The 18054-nt window shown below is 51.7% G+C and overlaps 1 non-coding gene across 1 annotated transcript; it reads left to right on the top strand.

Annotated features, from left to right (window-relative positions):
• The first annotated feature begins 1688 nt into the window (after positions 1-1688).
• Trnap-cgg (transfer RNA proline (anticodon CGG)) lies at positions 1689-1763 on the top strand. Its single transcript has one exon. It is a non-coding gene; the product is annotated as a tRNA-Pro (tRNA).
• Positions 1764-18054: the final 16291 nt, after the last annotated feature.

Genomic DNA, 18054 nt, shown 5'->3' with positions numbered 1-18054 from the left:
TCTGGGCGCGGGGCTTGCGCAAGATCTCTGTTGGACGGTTCACCGCCTTGTGGGTGACGCGTCTCCGTGGCATAGGAGAAAGTGTTATCGTGTTCTCCGTCAGAGTGATGTGCCATCTCTTCAAAAAAAAAAAAAAAAAAAAAAAAAAAAAAAAAAAAAAAAAAAAATCGTTCAAATGGCTCTGAGCACTATGGGACTTAACATCTGTGGTCATCAGTCCCCTAGAACTTAGAACTACTTAAACCTAACTAACCTAAAGACATCACACACATCCATGCCCGAGGCAGGATTCGAACCTGCGACCGTAGCAGTCGCGCTGCTCCGGACTGAGCGCCTAGAACCGCTAGACCACCGCGGCCGGCCGCCATCTCTTCGTCCTGCGGAGGGGGCTCAATGGTCGATTCTGATGTATTGCGGCGTTTTTTTTCGTCGTTTTGGCGACTTCTGCTTTCGGCAATGAGTTTCAGTGTCTGAGGAAGGAAGAGATTCACGTCGTTCCGGTACAAAAGCCGCGGGTGCTATGATGCTGTCGTCATTCTCCAGAACACACTCATTGATATCCTTGTGATCTTCTAGCGTGGGTGTGTCCGGCTGTTGGACATGTTCACGGGCGGCATCGCCGGTGTCAAGGTGCTGGGACGCATCCGGGTGTACGTGCAGTGTCACCGAATAGGTGACTAAAAAGGGTGGCTGTGGTTCTGTCGGTGTTCGTACTGTCGTGCCTTAGTTGTGTGATGCGGCGTTGCAGGCATTCATTACGGACGTGGCCTTCTTTGCCACAACCGGAACATGTTCGAGGTTGTCCGTCGTAAATGACCACCGCACGGCAGCCGCCGATAGAAATGTACGATGGAACGTGCCGTTTGAGATCGATTCGGACTTGTCTCACACCATTAAGCACCGGATACGTCGTAAACTGTGCGCATGTCTAGGTTACGTGGCTCTGGACTTTTCCGAACGGGCTTAGCGCCGCGATGACTTCATCTTCATTCACCTCGAAAGGCAGTTCGAATACACGGATCGTCCGAAGGCCAAGCCCTGTCTGGTCGACATCCACAGGCCCGACGTTTCCGTCGGAGTGCCGAAATTTTAGTCCATGTCGCGTCCTTTGAATAATCTCGTTGCAGGCAGCGTCGGAAGTCATCTTAACATAAACGACGCTGCTAATGATCGATAGGTGTATGCCGATGAGTTCGCCTCCGGGGATCTTCACGTCTTCGCGTAGGAAGCGTTCGACGGCCAGTGCTTTGGGTCGTGCGTATTCATTTGAGAAGGTGAACTTAAGAGTGTTCTTCCTGTGAGAGTTGGCCATTAGAGCTTGTTCGACTGAGAAGCGCGGTGACGTGGAAGTAAACAAAACACTCCGCGCGCGCAGCGGCGTGGACGGCCGAGCGCTGTGCGCACTGCTACCCTGCCGAACGCAGACTGCCAACTATCAACTGAGCTACCCAAGCACGAATCAGGCCCCGTCCTCACAGCTTTACTTCTGCCAGTACCTCGTCTCCTACCTTCCAACCTTTACAGAAGCTCTCCTGTGAACCTAGCAGAACTAGCACTTCTGATAGAAAGGATATTGCGGAGACAGGGGTGCTAGTTCTGCTATATTCGCAGGAGATCTTCTGTAAACTCTGGAAGGTAGGAGACGAGGTACTGGCAGAAATAAAGCTGTGAGGACAAGGCGCGAGTCGTGCTTGGGTGGCTCAGTTGGTAGAGCACTTGCCCGCGGAAGGCAAAGGTCCCGAGTTCGAGTCTCGGTCCGGCACACAGTTATAATCTGCCACAAAGTTTCACGCTCATAACAGTTTATCTTGAAAGTATCGGAAGATGTACATTACAAAATTTTTCCAGTTACCTCTGTAGCTGGACGTGTGCATTTTTTAATTAGATATTCTTCTTTCTCGCTGTGTCTCCAGTGTAATTTTATAGCTAATACTACTTGGCATAAACTGCGTCCTCCATCCTCCCAATAAGTTGGCTCTTTATGTCTCACACTTGCACGTTTGTTCTTCTGGGCACCACCATTGCACACACTGCCTTTCACAGACACTACCAGCCAGCGCTGACTGTTCGTCCCCTCGCTTAACAATAAATAATGTTACATCAATGCTTGGTGTCTGTTGTATCGGACGAGTCCGAAAGAACAGACACCATTCATTGATGTAATTGATTTGCCTCGATGGGCAACGAATGTACCTTCTTCACTGCGGATGCAGAATACGTCTGATTTCACACGGGAATCGCAAAGCAGCGAGCGTGGAGGACACGGATAGGGGACTGCGGAGAGGTGGCGCTAGGTTGGAGTGTGGGTCGGCCGAGATAGTCCGTGCATCTTGTTAAACACTGTGTCCGGCTGACGCAAGTGCTTAACGCGACTGCCTAGTAAGCAGGAGATCACAGGTTGAATCCCGGTCCGGCACACATTTTCACTCGCGGCTGCTGACTACGCGTAGAAGTCGCAATGCAGCTGACATCACTATAATGTGTTTGATCTAGGTAAAGCAGCTCCCTCTTATCAGTTTGCAAAATGGATATTACCTTTCATACTATAGACTCTACTACTTGCATAACACTTAAATCTTTACCGAGCGAGGTTAAATCTTTAACAAAACAATTCCTAGTGTTTCACTGAAATGTAATAATAAAAAATTACAATTTTGCCAACAATACGAACACTGAATTATTTCCACACGCCACTAACAGTTTCTTTTTCCTTTAAGACGTTGTCACATATACTGAGATGTTTCAAAGTAAATTGTAATAATAAATTCAGAAAGAAGAGAAAGAAAAATTAATATTATGTTGGTGCTTCGAATTTACTGTCATTAATTCTAATACTAAAAATTTACCGTAGATTCTCGAAGAAACGAAATGTAACAAGCGAGTGGAGAAGAGAGCAAGTTATTTTCACGGGGGGTCTTTTGGCAGTTACAGATTATTATAGAGCTACATCTGTTGTAGAATTATAGAACATGTTTTATCCTCACTCATTATAATGTTCCATTTCTTGGCAGGTATCAATCCAGTCTTGTTCCTGTTCCATGATTGCTCATACAAAGAGTAATCAGGAGACGATTTGCTTCCTCTCGGTACTTTAAAATACACATTCGTCACACCTGTCACCGGTACAGGTTCCTTGCATCGCAGGTATTTCCAAAAGTATCGATAAAAGCGTAGTGTGAATCCCTTCAATCATTTTTCTGTCAGCGCCGAAGGAGTACACAGATTGTACGCTTCAGCTGACTATTCAAAGAGTGGAGACGAGTATTTGTCAGGATGTTCTTGGCAATAGATGGTATCATTTACCAGTCTGTTAGATATTCTATTCTTTCTTGTAAAGGTACAGTACGAAAAACATTCCAGAGCTAAAATAACTGATGCAAACGGTGCTAGTACTGAGAAGCTGTTATTTCATATACAACTATAGTCATTTACGGGTAGTTTAATAGTGAATGAAACACATTACCGTATAAAGCAATGAGCAGGGGCCTCCAAACACTCGTAAGATTAACAGCATAAACAACACATTCTGATGGGGCTGAAGGATCGTTGCAGAACACTTGCAGTAACTGGTCCTCTATCACTGGCGTTCGATTCTCTAGTCATCGACTATAAGGGTGATAAGCTCCCACCGATACTTCCCGCTCATGCGGCGAGTAGGGTCTGATTCGAGGGTCTCTCTTCGTGATAACTTTGCAGGCTCAGATGCTGTAAAACCATTTAAACTGTCCGTTTTGTTTGTAAGTAGGCTGTACATATGAAACGTCCCCTTTGAACAATTATACATGACTGTGCTTCAACTGACACACAATATTTTTAGCGCAACGCAATCTGACTTTCGAAAATCTCTACAAAAGAATGGTCCTGACTAACAATAACCTATACCTTTCACAAATCACTTACCTCACAAAAATCTTCGTTACTCGAACTACTGCAATACAGCGAGCGCCACTACTGCCAGCTAAATAAAAGATTCAAACTACTGAAGGCACTAACTACTGATAGGCACAGTTAGCAAAAGAAAGATTTTGATAGAGAACAAACAATGTATTTACCTTAATATTGTTCAAAATTCATATTATATATATCAGTTCATGACATCCAGTCTTACAAATTTATTCTTTCTTAATGAGACACGTCCAGATCGTCCGCTCTCAAAACTCCGCCATCTCTCTCCCCACATCCACCACTGCTGGCGGCTCACCTCCAACTGCGCAATGGTACGCGCTGTTCACATCCAGCTGCCCAACACTACAATGGCAGACAACAAGGCAAACTAGCCACAGACTGCACACAGCACAGCCAGTGATTTTCATACAGAGCGCTGCGTGGCGTTACCAATATAAAAACCTAAACAGCCTACTTACATGTTGTAATGCAAATTATTCTGTCAATGATATGATTTCATCTCTTAGATTAGTTCACGTGTTGTGAGATTCAAAGAAACTGTTGTCAGTTTTAAGATTGTTGCCGTTTACTCTTTGATCCTCTTGCTAACCTCACATAAAAGAGCGTTCTATTATCACATGGAGCTGTCATCTTGTAAAACCGGATAGTGTGCCGGTAATCCGAGTCGTACTTGAACAATATTTCAACCACGTAACTCGCAATCTTCATCAGTTACGCCCTGAGGCCTCAGCCTGATGTTCGTGATAAATACCGTGAGTTACGCAATCGAAATATCGTGCAAGTACGACGCGTATTACCGGTAGAAAACCCGGTTTTCGATTACGACTGTGCCTCGCCAGGTAATCCTGTAGATATATATCACATGGAGGTGTTGAGAAGCCGATTACTGGTATGGATCCTTTACCATATTTTATTCGCAGCGTTATGTCTCCAACGTAAATGAATCTGGATGTACGCCGTAAGGGCCATGAATGATCGTGTTCGTAAAGTAGGACGACTGCGGTAATATCTCTGTCTTCACATAGAAATAATTAATAATACCTAAATCTATTTTTCATATTTATTTTTTCCGTTTTATTTCACTGATTTAAGAACAGTATTTTAATTAATCTACGTTAAAAGTAACTCATACATATACACTCCTGGAAATGGAAAAAAGAACACATTGACACCGGTGTGTCAGACCCACCATACTTGCTCCGGACACTGCGAGAGGGCTGTACAAGCAATGATCACACGCACGGCACAGCGGACACACCAGGAACCGCGGTGTTGGCCGTCGAATGGCGCTAGCTGCGCAGCATTTGTGCACCGCCGCCGTCAGTGTCAGCCAGTTTGCCGTGGCATACGGAGCTCCATCGCAGTCTTTAACACTGGTAGCATGCCACGACAGCGTGGACGTGAACCGTATGTGCAGTTGACGGACTTTGAGCGAGGGCGTATAGTGGGCATGCGGGAGGCCGGGTGGACGTACCGCCGAATTGCTCAACACGTGGGGCGTGAGGTCTCCACAGTACATCGATGTTGTCGCCAGTGGTCGGCGGAAGGTGCACGTGCCCGTCGACCTGGGACCGGATCGCAGCGACGCACGGATACACGCCAAGACCGTAGGATCCTACGCAGTGCCGTAGGGGACCGCACCGCCACTTCCCAGCAAATTAGGGACACTGTTGCTCCTGGGGTATCGGCGAGGACCATTCGCAACCGTCTCCATGAAGCTGGGCTACGGTCCCGCACACCGTTAGGCCGTCTTCCGCTCACGCCCCAACATCGTGCAGCCCGCCTCCAGTGGTGTCGCGACAGGCGTAAATGGAGGGACGAATGGAGACGTGTCGTCTTCAGCGATGAGAGTCGCTTCTGCCTTGGTGCCAATTATGGTCGTATGCGTGTTTGGCGCCGTGCAGGTGAGCGCCACAATCAGGACTGCATACGACCGAGGCACACAGGGCCAACACCCGGCATCATGGTGTGGGGAGCGATCTCCTACACTGGCCGTACACCACTGGTCGAGGGGACACTGAATAGTGCACGGCACATCCAAACCGTCATCGAACCCATCGTTCTACCATTCCTAGACCGGCAAGGGAACTTGCTGTTCCAACAGGACAATGCACGTCCGCATGTATCCCGTGCCACCCAACGTGCTCTAGAAGGTGTAAGTCAACTACCCTGGCCAGCAAGATCTCCGGATCTGTCCCCCATTGAGCATGTTTGGGACTGGATGAAGCGTCGTCTCACGCGGTCTGCACGTCCAGCACGAACGCTGGTCCAACTGAGGCGCCAGGTGGAAATGGCATGGTAAGCCGTTCCACAGGACTACATCCAGCATCTCTACGATCGTCTCCATGGGAGAATAGCAGCCTGCATTGCTGCGAAAGGTGGATATACAGTGTAGTAGTGCCGACATTGTGCATGCTCTGTTGCCTGTGTCTATGTGCCTGTGGTTCTGTCAGTATGATCATGTGATGTATCTGACCCCAGGAATGTGTCAATGAAGTTTCCCCTTCCTGGGACAATGAATTGACGGTGTTCTTATTTCAATTTCCAGGAGTGTATTTTTGTAATACTTCTTGATGCCTGCAACAAGATCATGATGTACCATTCCTTAGCATAGTTCACATAAGGACAGATCAGTGACATTTTGACTTCATCTAGCTTTGTTGTTAACCGCAGTCTACTCCACGTTCATTTAATGGAAATGTCGGACCTGCCGGTATAGAGCTAAATCGCGAACTGGAATGTCGAAAGGTCGCGTTACTGAATCCCAGTCTGTCCACTAAATACATTGAGGTGACAATAGCACTGGGATAGGGATATACACGTATGCAGATGGCGGTAGTATCGCGTGCACAAGATATAGAAGGTCAGTGCATTGACAGAGTTGTCATTTGTATTCAGGTGTTTCATATGAAAAATTTTGCGACGTGATTGTGGGTGCACGAGCGAAACTGGCAGACTTTGAACGCGGAGTAGTACTTGTAGCTAGACGCATGGGTCACCCCATTTCGGAAATCGTTAGTGAATACAATACTCTCAGATCCACAGTGTCATGAGTCTGCGTAGAATACCGAATTCCAAGAATTACCTCTACGTGATCTCTGGCGGTACTCCGAAAGGATACCGCCCTTCGATTGTGCCATTCCAGCACTAATCGAAGCGCTAGGTTTTCAGGTGCCAGCCAGCCGAGCAGCAGCGGTCCAGCCGAGCAGCAGCAGCAGCAGCAGCAGCAGCAGCGGTCCCGGCCAGCAGCAGGGGTCCCGGCCAGCAGCAGTGGTCCAGCCGGCAGCAGCCAGCCAGCCCTCCAGCAGCAGCAGTCCAGCCGAGCAGCAGCAGCAGCAGCAGCAGCAGCGGTCCCGGCCAGCAGCAGGGGTCCCGGCCAGCAGCAGTGGTCCAGCCGGCAGCAGCCAGCCAGCCCTCCAGCAGCAGCAGTCCAGCCGAGCAGCAGCAGCAGCAGCAGCAGCAGCGGTCCCGGCCAGCAGCAGGGGTCCCGGCCAGCAGCAGTGGTCCAGCCGGCAGCAGCCAGCCAGCCCTCCAGCAGCAGCAGTCCAGCCGAGCAGCAGCAGCAGCAGCAGCAGCAGCGGTCCCGGCCAGCAGCAGGGGTCCCGGCCAGCAGCAGTGGTCCAGCCGGCAGCAGCTAGCCAGCCCTCCAGCAGCAGCAGTCCAGCCGAGCAGCAGCAGCAGCAGCAGCAGCAGCGGTCCCGGCCAGCAGCAGGGGTCCCGGCCAGCAGCAGTGGTCCAGCCGGCAGCAGCCAGCCAGCCCTCCAGCAGCAGCAGTCCAGCCGAGCAGCAGCAGCAGCAGCAGCAGCAGCGGTCCCGGCCAGCAGCAGGGGTCCCGGCCAGCAGCAGTGGTCCAGCCGGCAGCAGCCAGCCAGCCCTCCAGCAGCAGCAGTCCAGCCGAGCAGCAGCAGCAGCAGCAGCAGCAGCGGTCCCGGCCAGCAGCAGGGGTCCCGGCCAGCAGCAGTGGTCCAGCCGGCAGCAGCCAGCCAGCCCTCCAGCAGCAGCAGTCCAGCCGAGCAGCAGCAGCAGCAGCAGCAGCAGCGGTCCCGGCCAGCAGCAGGGGTCCCGGCCAGCAGCAGTGGTCCAGCCGGCAGCAGCCAGCCAGCCCTCCAGCAGCAGCAGTCCAGCCGAGCAGCAGCAGCAGCAGCAGCAGCAGCGGTCCCGGCCAGCAGCAGGGGTCCCGGCCAGCAGCAGTGGTCCAGCCGGCAGCAGCCAGCCAGCCCTCCAGCAGCAGCAGTCCAGCCGAGCAGCAGCAGCAGCAGCGGTCCCGGCCAGCAGCAGGGGTCCCGGCCAGCAGCAGTGGTCCAGCCGGCAGCAGCCAGCCAGCCCTCCAGCAGCAGCAGTCCAGCCGAGCAGCAGCAGCAGCAGCAGCAGCAGCGGTCCCGGCCAGCAGCAGGGGTCCCGGCCAGCAGCAGTGGTCCAGCCGGCAGCAGCCAGCCAGCCCTCCAGCAGCAGCAGTCCAGCCGAGCAGCAGCAGCAGCAGCAGCAGCAGCGGTCCCGGCCAGCAGCAGGGGTCCCGGCCAGCAGCAGTGGTCCAGCCGGCAGCAGCCAGCCAGCCCTCCAGCAGCAGCAGTCCAGCCGAGCAGCAGCAGCAGCAGCAGCAGCAGCGGTCCCGGCCAGCAGCAGGGGTCCCGGCCAGCAGCAGTGGTCCAGCCGGCAGCAGCCAGCCAGCCCTCCAGCAGCAGCAGTCCAGCCGAGCAGCAGCAGCAGCAGCAGCAGCAGCGGTCCCGGCCAGCAGCAGGGGTCCCGGCCAGCAGCAGTGGTCCAGCCGGCAGCAGCCAGCCAGCCCTCCAGCAGCAGCAGTCCAGCCGAGCAGCAGCAGCAGCAGCAGCAGCAGCGGTCCCGGCCAGCAGCAGGGGTCCCGGCCAGCAGCAGTGGTCCAGCCGGCAGCAGCCAGCCAGCCCTCCAGCAGCAGCAGTCCAGCCGAGCAGCAGCAGCAGCAGCAGCAGCAGCGGTCCCGGCCAGCAGCAGGGGTCCCGGCCAGCAGCAGTGGTCCAGCCGGCAGCAGCCAGCCAGCCCTCCAGCAGCAGCGGTCCAGCCGAGCAGCAGCAGCAGCAGCAGCAGCAGCAGCGGTCCCGGCCAGCCAGCCAGACAGCCCTCCAGCAGCAGCAGCAGCATCGGCCCCGGCCCCGTCAGCGGCAGCAGCAGCAGCACCTGCTGCGGCATTCCTGCCAGCCGTCGTCAACGTCAGCGCCAGAGCCAGCAGCGTGGGACTCTGGTCTTCATCCGTCTTCATCTTCATGCGTCTTTGTCTTCATCCGTCTTCGTCGACGTCTGTCCCCAGTTTTTTTTTTCCTTTCCTTTTCGTCCTGCACATTTTTGTTTACCCCTGTCGTCATGTCAGCCGTCACCACCACCACTACCACCACAGCCATAATATATACTTTCCCCTCCTCCGCCACCACCACCATTACATGGTGTGCACAGACACACACCCCTCTTTCCATCCCTCCTCTTCTCATTCTCCCTTCGCCCTTGCTCTTTGTCACCCCCTCTCCAGCTTCTTCCTCCCCCTCCTCTCCCTCTGATCCTTTCCCACCACTCCCCCAGCCTGTCACTGCAGCTCCCGTCAGGCCACTGCCCATGCCCAACTCTCCCCATTGCCTTCGCCATCACCGCCACCACCGTCGCCGTCGCCGTCGCCTTAACCGTCACCATCTCCAGCGCCGACTGCTGCGTCCACGCTGGGACCTGCCCCTTCCCGCCACCTCCCTATAGCTCCTGTCCCTCATATCACCACCCACCTTCTGCCGCCGTTAAACGCCCTAGTGGCACTACCGCCTCCTCCGCTCCCAAAAAGGCCCCGCCCCGTCCTCCTTCCCCCCCCCCCCAGGATGCCATGGATGTCTCCCCGCCTGGCCCTGCTCCTTCCGCCTCCTCCTCCGCCCCCCCTCTTTATGCAAATACCTCCTCTCCTGTCCCGATCCTTCCCTTCTCGAGGCCCGGAATCTCTCCCTCCTCCTCTGCCAACACTTCCCTGGTGCCCCCATCTCCCTCCTCACTCCCAGACGGGATTCCGTTTTCATCTCCTCCCCCAGCCCCACCCTCTATACTTACATCCTCTCCCACCTCCCTGTCACCCGTTTTGGCCCCAACACCTCCCTCACCCCTGCTCCTTCTCCATCTCCTACCCGTCAACCCCAACCCCTGTGTCGCCCGCCTACCCTCACCACCGTGATCACTCAGCTCAGTCCGACGATCATGGAGGCGGAGGTGTTGGCGGAGCTCAAGGCGCATCCCACACTGGAGGTGTGGCCGGTCCGCCGCTTTATCAACTCAGCTGGCCCCACCCGCCTTATGAGGGTTTTCTCTGAGTTTGCCCCCTGCATTGACCATCTCCTAAAGGAGGGTGCCCTCCTCTTCAACCAGCGCTATAAGGTCGACTCCTCCCATTCCCCTCCTTAATCCCTGCGCTGCCAGAGGTGTCTGCGCTATAACGCACACCCAACGACCGAGTGCTGCGAGGCACCCACCTGCCCGCATTGGAGGCATCCGCACTTCCTCCGGCAGTGCCCTAACCTTCAATCCCCTCCCTCCTGTAATACCTGCAATCTCCCCCATCTCACCTACTCCCAGAAGTGTAAAGCCCGACCCTCTCCGACCACTCCTGAACTCACCGTCCTTGTCCGTCGTCTCGACGCCCCCACCCCTCCTGGCAATTCCCTTCGTCCCCCCCCCACCCCGCTGAGGACATCATCAGGTTCCTCACCATTGTCCTACAAAACGTCCACCCTTTCCAGCGCCCTCACACCCTCCAACAGGTCTCTCTCGCTGCCTGTTCCATTTTCCACTTAAAAATGTATGCCACCTACTCCAACAACCAGGCCCATTTCACCTTCTCCCGTCTTGACACCCTTGTCTAAATCCCTGTCATGGTGCGACAGCACCGTATCCTTTTCAACAACATCCACTCCCTTCCCGCCAACAAGAACTGCTTCCTGCACACCCTTGCAACCCACCGCGTGGATGCCTTCCTCCTCAATGAAACCTTCCTCCAACCCCACCACACCATCCACACGTCACCCTACCTCCTTCACCGCTCCAATAATCCCATCCCGATTGTGCGTGGCGGAGTGCCATTGGTCACCACCGCCAGATCCCAGTTCGGCTCCAACCTCCCTGACCCCACAGAACACCTGATCCTCAGTCTCTTCTTCCCCAGCCTTACCAACACTTGCGCCACCATCTATGTCCGCCCTAACACCCCGATTCCCTTCGACTTCCTCTCCCACATTGACCATACCTTCTCCTCCTACGTGATCGTTCCGCCGCCTAGTTACGGCGGTGGCATTGGTTCCTCTCCTCCCTTCAAGGCGACCTCATCCCCATCCCCCAGCACACCCGTTCCGAATCCAACTCTACTCCCCATGTTATCCTTTCCTCCCCTAACCTCCTTGGCCGCATAACGGTGGATGTCCTGGAGCCTATTGGTAGCGGCCATCTGCCTGTCCTCCTCACCATTTCCGAGGGTCGTCGCCCCTCCCCCGACCCTCGTACTGACCCTCCCCCAAAGTACTTCCATGACTATTCCCGTGCCAACTGGAATGCCTACCGGGATACCCTCTCCACCCAGGTCGATAGCCACCCCTTCACCTACCGCCACCCTGACGATGTAACCTATGCCGCCTCTTTTCTCCAGCAGAACTTGTCTGAGGCCGTCGAGGCCCATATCCCTACTGTCGCCATGCACCCCCACCATCCTGACCTACCCCCACAGATCGTCCTCCTCCTCCGTGAATCCCGTCGTCTCTACCGTGCCTTTCTGGACACGCGTGCCCCGGACACACTGACGCCACCGGCAACTCCAGCGACACATTCGTAATTTGCTCACGGCTAAGAAACGCCGGGACTGGCGACAGACATGCACCCGTTTAAATGCTACCCTACCTATAAACTCGTCCAAGTTCTGGTCAGCCTTCCGTCGCCTTACCAGAACTAAACCCTCCCCCTACTATCCTCTTCTCCATAATGATCATCCCTTCCCTGACACCCTTAGTAAGGCCAATCACTTTGCCTCTTACCTGTCCGATGTCTTTTCCATCCCCATGATCCCCAGTTTGATTATTCCCTCTTCCTGGACGTCCGCGATCGAACTGATACCTCTGCCCCTCCCCTCGCACCTGGTTTCCAGTACTTGGACAACATGGCACACACAGAACTCAATGCCCCTATCACTACACAGGATCTCATTGCCACACTCCGCACGAAACGCAACACCGCTCCTGGTCACTATCGAGTCACCTACCATCACCTTCGTGAAGCTCCTGTCTCTTTCCTCTCCACCCTGGCCAGGCTCTACAATGTAGTCCTGTCCACCGGTTACTACCCCGACCGGTGGAAAACCTCCCGTGTCCTGATGTTCCTTAAACCTGGTAAACCGCCGTCTGCCGTCTCCTCCTATCATCCCATCAGCCTTACCTCGGTCTTCAGCAAGGTCCTGGAATGTATCCTCACCCGCCGCATCCACCAGCATCTCCGTCAGCACCGCCTCCTTCCCGTTACCCAGTGTGGCTTTCGGCCTTCCTTCTCTTCCGACGACCTTCTCCTTCACCTCACTCATCTCCTTTCCGAACAGCTTAATTCCTGTCGTTCTGCAATCTTCCTCTCCCTGGACCGCGAACGTGCTTATGACCGCATTTGGCATTCCAGTCTCCTCTTCAAGCTCCAAACATTCGCCCTTCCCATTAATTATGTCCATCTGATCGGCTCCTTTCTCTCCCACCGTCCTTCCTACGTCACCATCCATAACACGGATTCCTACACCTTTTTTCCCTCCACCGGTGTGCCCCAAGGCTCCGTCCTCTCCCCCCTTCTCTACCCTTTATATACGGCGGACATGCCGCCGCCGTCACCCCCCGTCCACCTTCTCCAGTTTGCCGATGACACCGCCTTGCTTGCCCTTGCCCCCACCCTACAGCGTTCCCAACACCTTCTCCAATCCCATCTTGACCGGTTCACCGCTTGGTGCAACCAGTGGTTGCTCAAGGTCATTCCCTCCAAAACCCAGGCGATCATTGTAGGCCTCCTTCATTTTTATCTCACCATCTATGGCCATCCAATCGCCCTCACCCCCACCCTTAAGTACCTTGGGATCACCCTAGACCCCCCATCTCCGGACAATCCAAGCCAAGGCACGCTCCCGACTCCATCTCCTCAAGCTCCTTTCCGGCCGTACATGGGGTCTGGACCCCTCCACCATACTCCACACCTATAAATCCCTCATCCGCCCTATCCTTTGTTACGCCCATCCAGCCTGGGTCTCCGCCCCCCCTACCTTTTATAAATCCCTTCAAATCCTTGTAGAAGGGTACCCATGATCTAGGGGTAGCGTCTTTGATTCATAATCAAAACGTCTACGGTCCCGGGTTCGATCCCCACCACTGCCTAAATTTTGATAAATAATCAGCATTGGCGGCCGAAGAATTCCGGCATAAGAAGTCAGCCTCGTTCTGCCAACGGCCTCGTCAAAGAGGGCGGAGGAGCAGATAGAGGTTCAGGGCACTCTCTTGTCCTAGGGGTGGGAAATTGCCCCTAAAGGCGGAAGAATCAACAATGATCAACGACATGAGGATGCAGAAGGCAATGGAAACCACTGCATTAAAGACACGTAACGTGTATCCACAGGACATGTGGCCTGTAATTGAAGAAGTGTCATGATGATCTCTCCATTGGCAAAAGATTCCGGAATAGTCCCCCATTCGGATCTACGGGAGGGAACTGCCAAGGGGGACGTTACCATGAGAAAAAGATTGAGTAATCTACGAAAGGATAACGTTCTACGAATCGGGGCGTGGAATGTCAGAAGCTTGAACGTGGTAGGGAAACTAGAAAATGTGAAAAGGAAAATGCAAACGCTCAATCTAGATATAGTAGGGGTCAGTGAAGTGAACTGGAAGGAAGACAGGGATTTCTGGTCAGATGAGTATTGGGTAATATCAACAGCAGCAGAAAATGGTATAACAGGTGTAGGATTCGTTATGAATAGGAAGGTAGGGCAGAGGGTGTGTTACTGTGAACAGTTCAGTGACAGGGTTGTTCCAATCAGAATCGACAGCAGACCAACACCGACAAAGATAGTTCAGGTATACATGCCGACGTCGCAAACTGAAGATGAAGATATAGAGATAGAGAAAGTGTATGAGGATATTGAAAGGGTAATGCAGTATGTAAAGGGGGACGAAAATCTAATATTCATTGGCGACTGGAATGCAGTTGTAGGGGAAGGAGTAGAAGAAAAGGTTACAGGAGAATATGGGCTTGGGACAAGGAAAGAAAGAGAAGAAAGACTAATTGAGTTCTGTAACAAGTTTCAGCTAGTAATAGCAAATACCCTGTTCAAGAATCACAAGAGGAGGAAGTACACTTGGAAAAGGGAAGATTTCAATTCGATTACATCATGGTCAGACAGAGATTTCGAAATCAGATACTGGATTGTAAGGCGTACTCAGGAGCAGATATAGTCTCAGATCACAATATAGTAGTGACGAAGAGTAGGCTGAAGTCCAAGACATTTGTCAGGAAAAATCAATACGCAAAGAAGTGGGATACGGAAGTACTAAGGAATAACGAGATACGTTTGAAGTTCTCTAAAGCTATAGATACAGCAATAAGGAATAGCGCAGTAGGCAGTACAGTTGAAGAGGAATGGACATCTCTAAAAAGGGCCGTCACAGAAGTTGGGAAGCAAAACATAGGTACAAAGAAGGTAGCTGCGAAGAAACCATGGGTAACAGAAGAAATACTTCAGTTGATTGATGAAAGGAGGAAGTACAAACATGTTTCGGGAAAATCAGGAATACAGAAATACAAGTCGCTGAGGAATGAAATAAATAGGAAGTGCAGGGAAGCTAAGACGAAATGGCTGGAGGAAAAATATGAAGACATCGAAAAAGATATGATTGTCGGAAGGACAGACTCAGCATACGGGAAAGTCAAAACAACCTTTGGTGACATTAAAAGCAACGGTGGTAACATTAAGAGTGCAACGGGAATTCCACTGTTAAATGCACAGGGGAGAGCAGATAGGTGGAAAGAATACATTGAAAGCCTCTATGAGGGAGAAGATTTGTCTGATGTGGTAGAAGACGAAACAGGAGTCGATTTAGAAGAGATAGGGGATCCAGTATTAGAATCGGAATTTAAAAGAGCTTTGGAGGACTTACGGTCAAATAAGGCAGAAGGGATAGATAACATTCCATCAGAATTTCTAAAATCATTGGGGGAAGTGGCCACAAAACGACTATTCACGTTGGTGTGTAGAATATATGAGTCTGGCGATATACCATCTGACTTTCGGAAAAGCATCATCCACACAATTCCGAAGACGGCAAGAGCTGACAAGTGCGAGAATTATCGCACAATCAGCTTAACAGCTCATGCATCGAAGCTGCTTACAAGAATAATATACAGAAGAATGGAAAAGAAAATTTGAATGTGCTAGGTGACGATCAATTTGGCTTTAGGAAAAGTAAAAGGACGAGAGAGGCAATTCTGACGTTACGGCTAATAATGGAAGCAAGGCTAAAGAAAAATCAAGACACTTTCATAGGTTTTGTCGACCTGGAAAAAGCGTTCGACAATATAAAATGATGCAAGGTGTTCGAGATTCTGAAAAAGGTAGGGGTAACCTGTAGAGAGAGACGACTCATATACAGTATGTGCAACAACCAAGAGGGAATAATAAGAGTGAACGATCAAGAACGAAGTGCTAGTATTAAGAAGAGTGTAAGACACGGCTGTAGACTTTCGCCCCTACTCCTCAATCTGCACACCGAGGAAGCAATGATGGAAATAAAAGAAAGGTTTAGGAGTGGAATTAAAATACAAGGTGAAAGGATATCAATGATACGATTCGCTGATGACATTGCTATCCTGACTGAAAGTGAAGAAGAATTAAATGATATGCTGAACGGAATGAACAGTCTAATGAGTACACAGTATGGTTTGAGAGTAAATCAGGGAAAGACGAAGGTAATGAGAAGTAGTAGAAATGAGAACAGCGAGAAACTTAACATCAGGATTGATGGTCACGAAGTCAATGAAGTTAAGGAATTCAGCTACCTAGGCAGTAAAATAACCAATGACGAACGGAGCAAGGAGGACATCAAAAGCAGACTCGCTATTGCAAAAAAGGCATTTCTGGCCAAGAGAAGTGTACTAATATCAAATACCGGCCTTAATTTGAGGAAGAAATTTCTGAGGATGTACGTATGGAGTACAGCATTGTATGGTAGTGAAACATGGACTGTGGGAAAACCGGAACAGAAGAGAATCGAAGCATTTGAGATGTGGTGCTATAGACGAATGTTGAAAATTAGGTGGACTGGTAAGGTAAGGAATGAGGAGGTTCTACGCAGAATCGGAGAGGAAAGGAATATGTGGAAAACACTGATAAGGAGGAGGGAGAGGATGATAGGACATCTGCTAAGACATGAGGGAATGACTTCCATGGTACTAGAGGGAGCTGTAGAGGACAAAAACTGTAGAGGAAGACAGAGATTGGAATACGTCAAGCAGATAATTGAGGACGTAGGTTGCAAGTGCTACTCTGAGATGAAGAGGTTAGCACAGGAAAGGAATTCGTGGCGGGCCGCATAATACCAGTCAGTAGACTGATAAAAAAAAAAAAAAATGCTTGATCACCATGCTCTCTACCTCGCCTATTGCATCCGTCTCCCCTCGCCCACGCGGATCCTGTACGATCTCATTCCGTTTCCCCACCTCCTCCTTTTCCTTGAAAGGATACGGATTCTGTACACCTTACGCAAGCTCGTTCCTCCTCACCTGCTTGTCTCGCCCATCCACCCCTGCCCACTGCCGCGCCTTTATTCCCACGTCCCACCCGGTCTCCATCTCTCCACCCTCCTTACCCTCTCCCACTGTGGCCTCCGCCAGCTCCCTCCCCCTGATAATGCCCTCGTCCCCTCCATCTACCCCTCCTACCAACTTTGATCCTCCCACCCTCTTCCTGTGTTTGCTCCTTTGTGCACCCTCCCTCCCTTCTATCCCTCTTCCCTCCCTCCTCCATTTCTCGCCACTCCTCCCCCACGCTTCCCCTCCCCTGTCCCTCTCCTCCTCCCCCCATCTCCTCAGCCATTGGCATCCCTGTTCGCCCCTCTCCCCCACCTCACCATATTCCCCTGTTGGCAGCTCCCTAGACTCGCAGGCTCTATGTGGACATTCGCACGCCGGAGATCATCGCCATCAGTGTCTCGTGTGTGCCGTCGTGTTTAGTGTACAGAGTTCACCGTCACACTCCATCGTTCACCAGTGCCATCGACATCTTCAGTGTTTGTGCTTCGTGTCAACAGTTTGTAGTGTGTCATCGAGTGTGAACAGCTTCATGTTTTTTTATGTTCATTTGTCTACTGTTTTTTCCCGGCCGTTTTGTTCCAACTCATGTGTCTTCTCTGTTTTTATCATTGTACTATCTTTGGCTGAAGAGCGGCGTACTGTGCTGCTGCCAGCCTACCTGTTCTACCGGTTTTAAAATCACAATAAAGAAAAAAAAATTACTTCTAATCACGGACAACACCGTGTCCGATGGCCTTCACTTATCGATCGAGAGCAGCGGCGTTTGCATAAGGTTGTCAGTACCAACAGACAAGCAACACTGTGTGAAATAGCAGCAGAAATTAATGTGGTGCCTACGCCTGCTGTGTGGCTTGGAAACGAGTATTCATCACCATAGTTCCCTGCTCAGGTCATACCTAGAGCATGGAAATGGGGCAGCACAACTCTTCTGGCATGTTTATCGTCCAAACATTCAATAGAATTGTATATTTTGATAAATTCTCAATAATATACACTATTAGAAAATGGAAAAAGTACAGCAAGAATCCGTCGACCCAGCAAAGGGAAGTTTGATTGTGACAGTCTGAGGACATGTACACCCACAAAGTCACATGCTTCTGAGTGCAGTCGACAGGACGTGTGAAATATCGATGCTAACTTCCTGTACACTGTGGAATGCAGGCAGCAGTTCTCCCATGGAGATGACCGTAGAGATGACGAATGTAGTCCTACAGAATGCTGCTGATGAAATGTCTGCCAGGTGCCTCAACTGGGCCAAATCCCTTGTCGGACTCAAGATGAAGTTTCACCAGTCCAAAACATCCCAAACATACTCAATGGGGCACAGGTTTGGGGAAC

This window comes from Schistocerca cancellata, chromosome 1, assembly GCF_023864275.1.
Source record: "Schistocerca cancellata isolate TAMUIC-IGC-003103 chromosome 1, iqSchCanc2.1, whole genome shotgun sequence".
NCBI classification, from domain to species: domain Eukaryota; kingdom Metazoa; phylum Arthropoda; class Insecta; order Orthoptera; family Acrididae; genus Schistocerca; species Schistocerca cancellata.
This window is presented reverse-complemented; position numbering and strand designations above follow the sequence as displayed.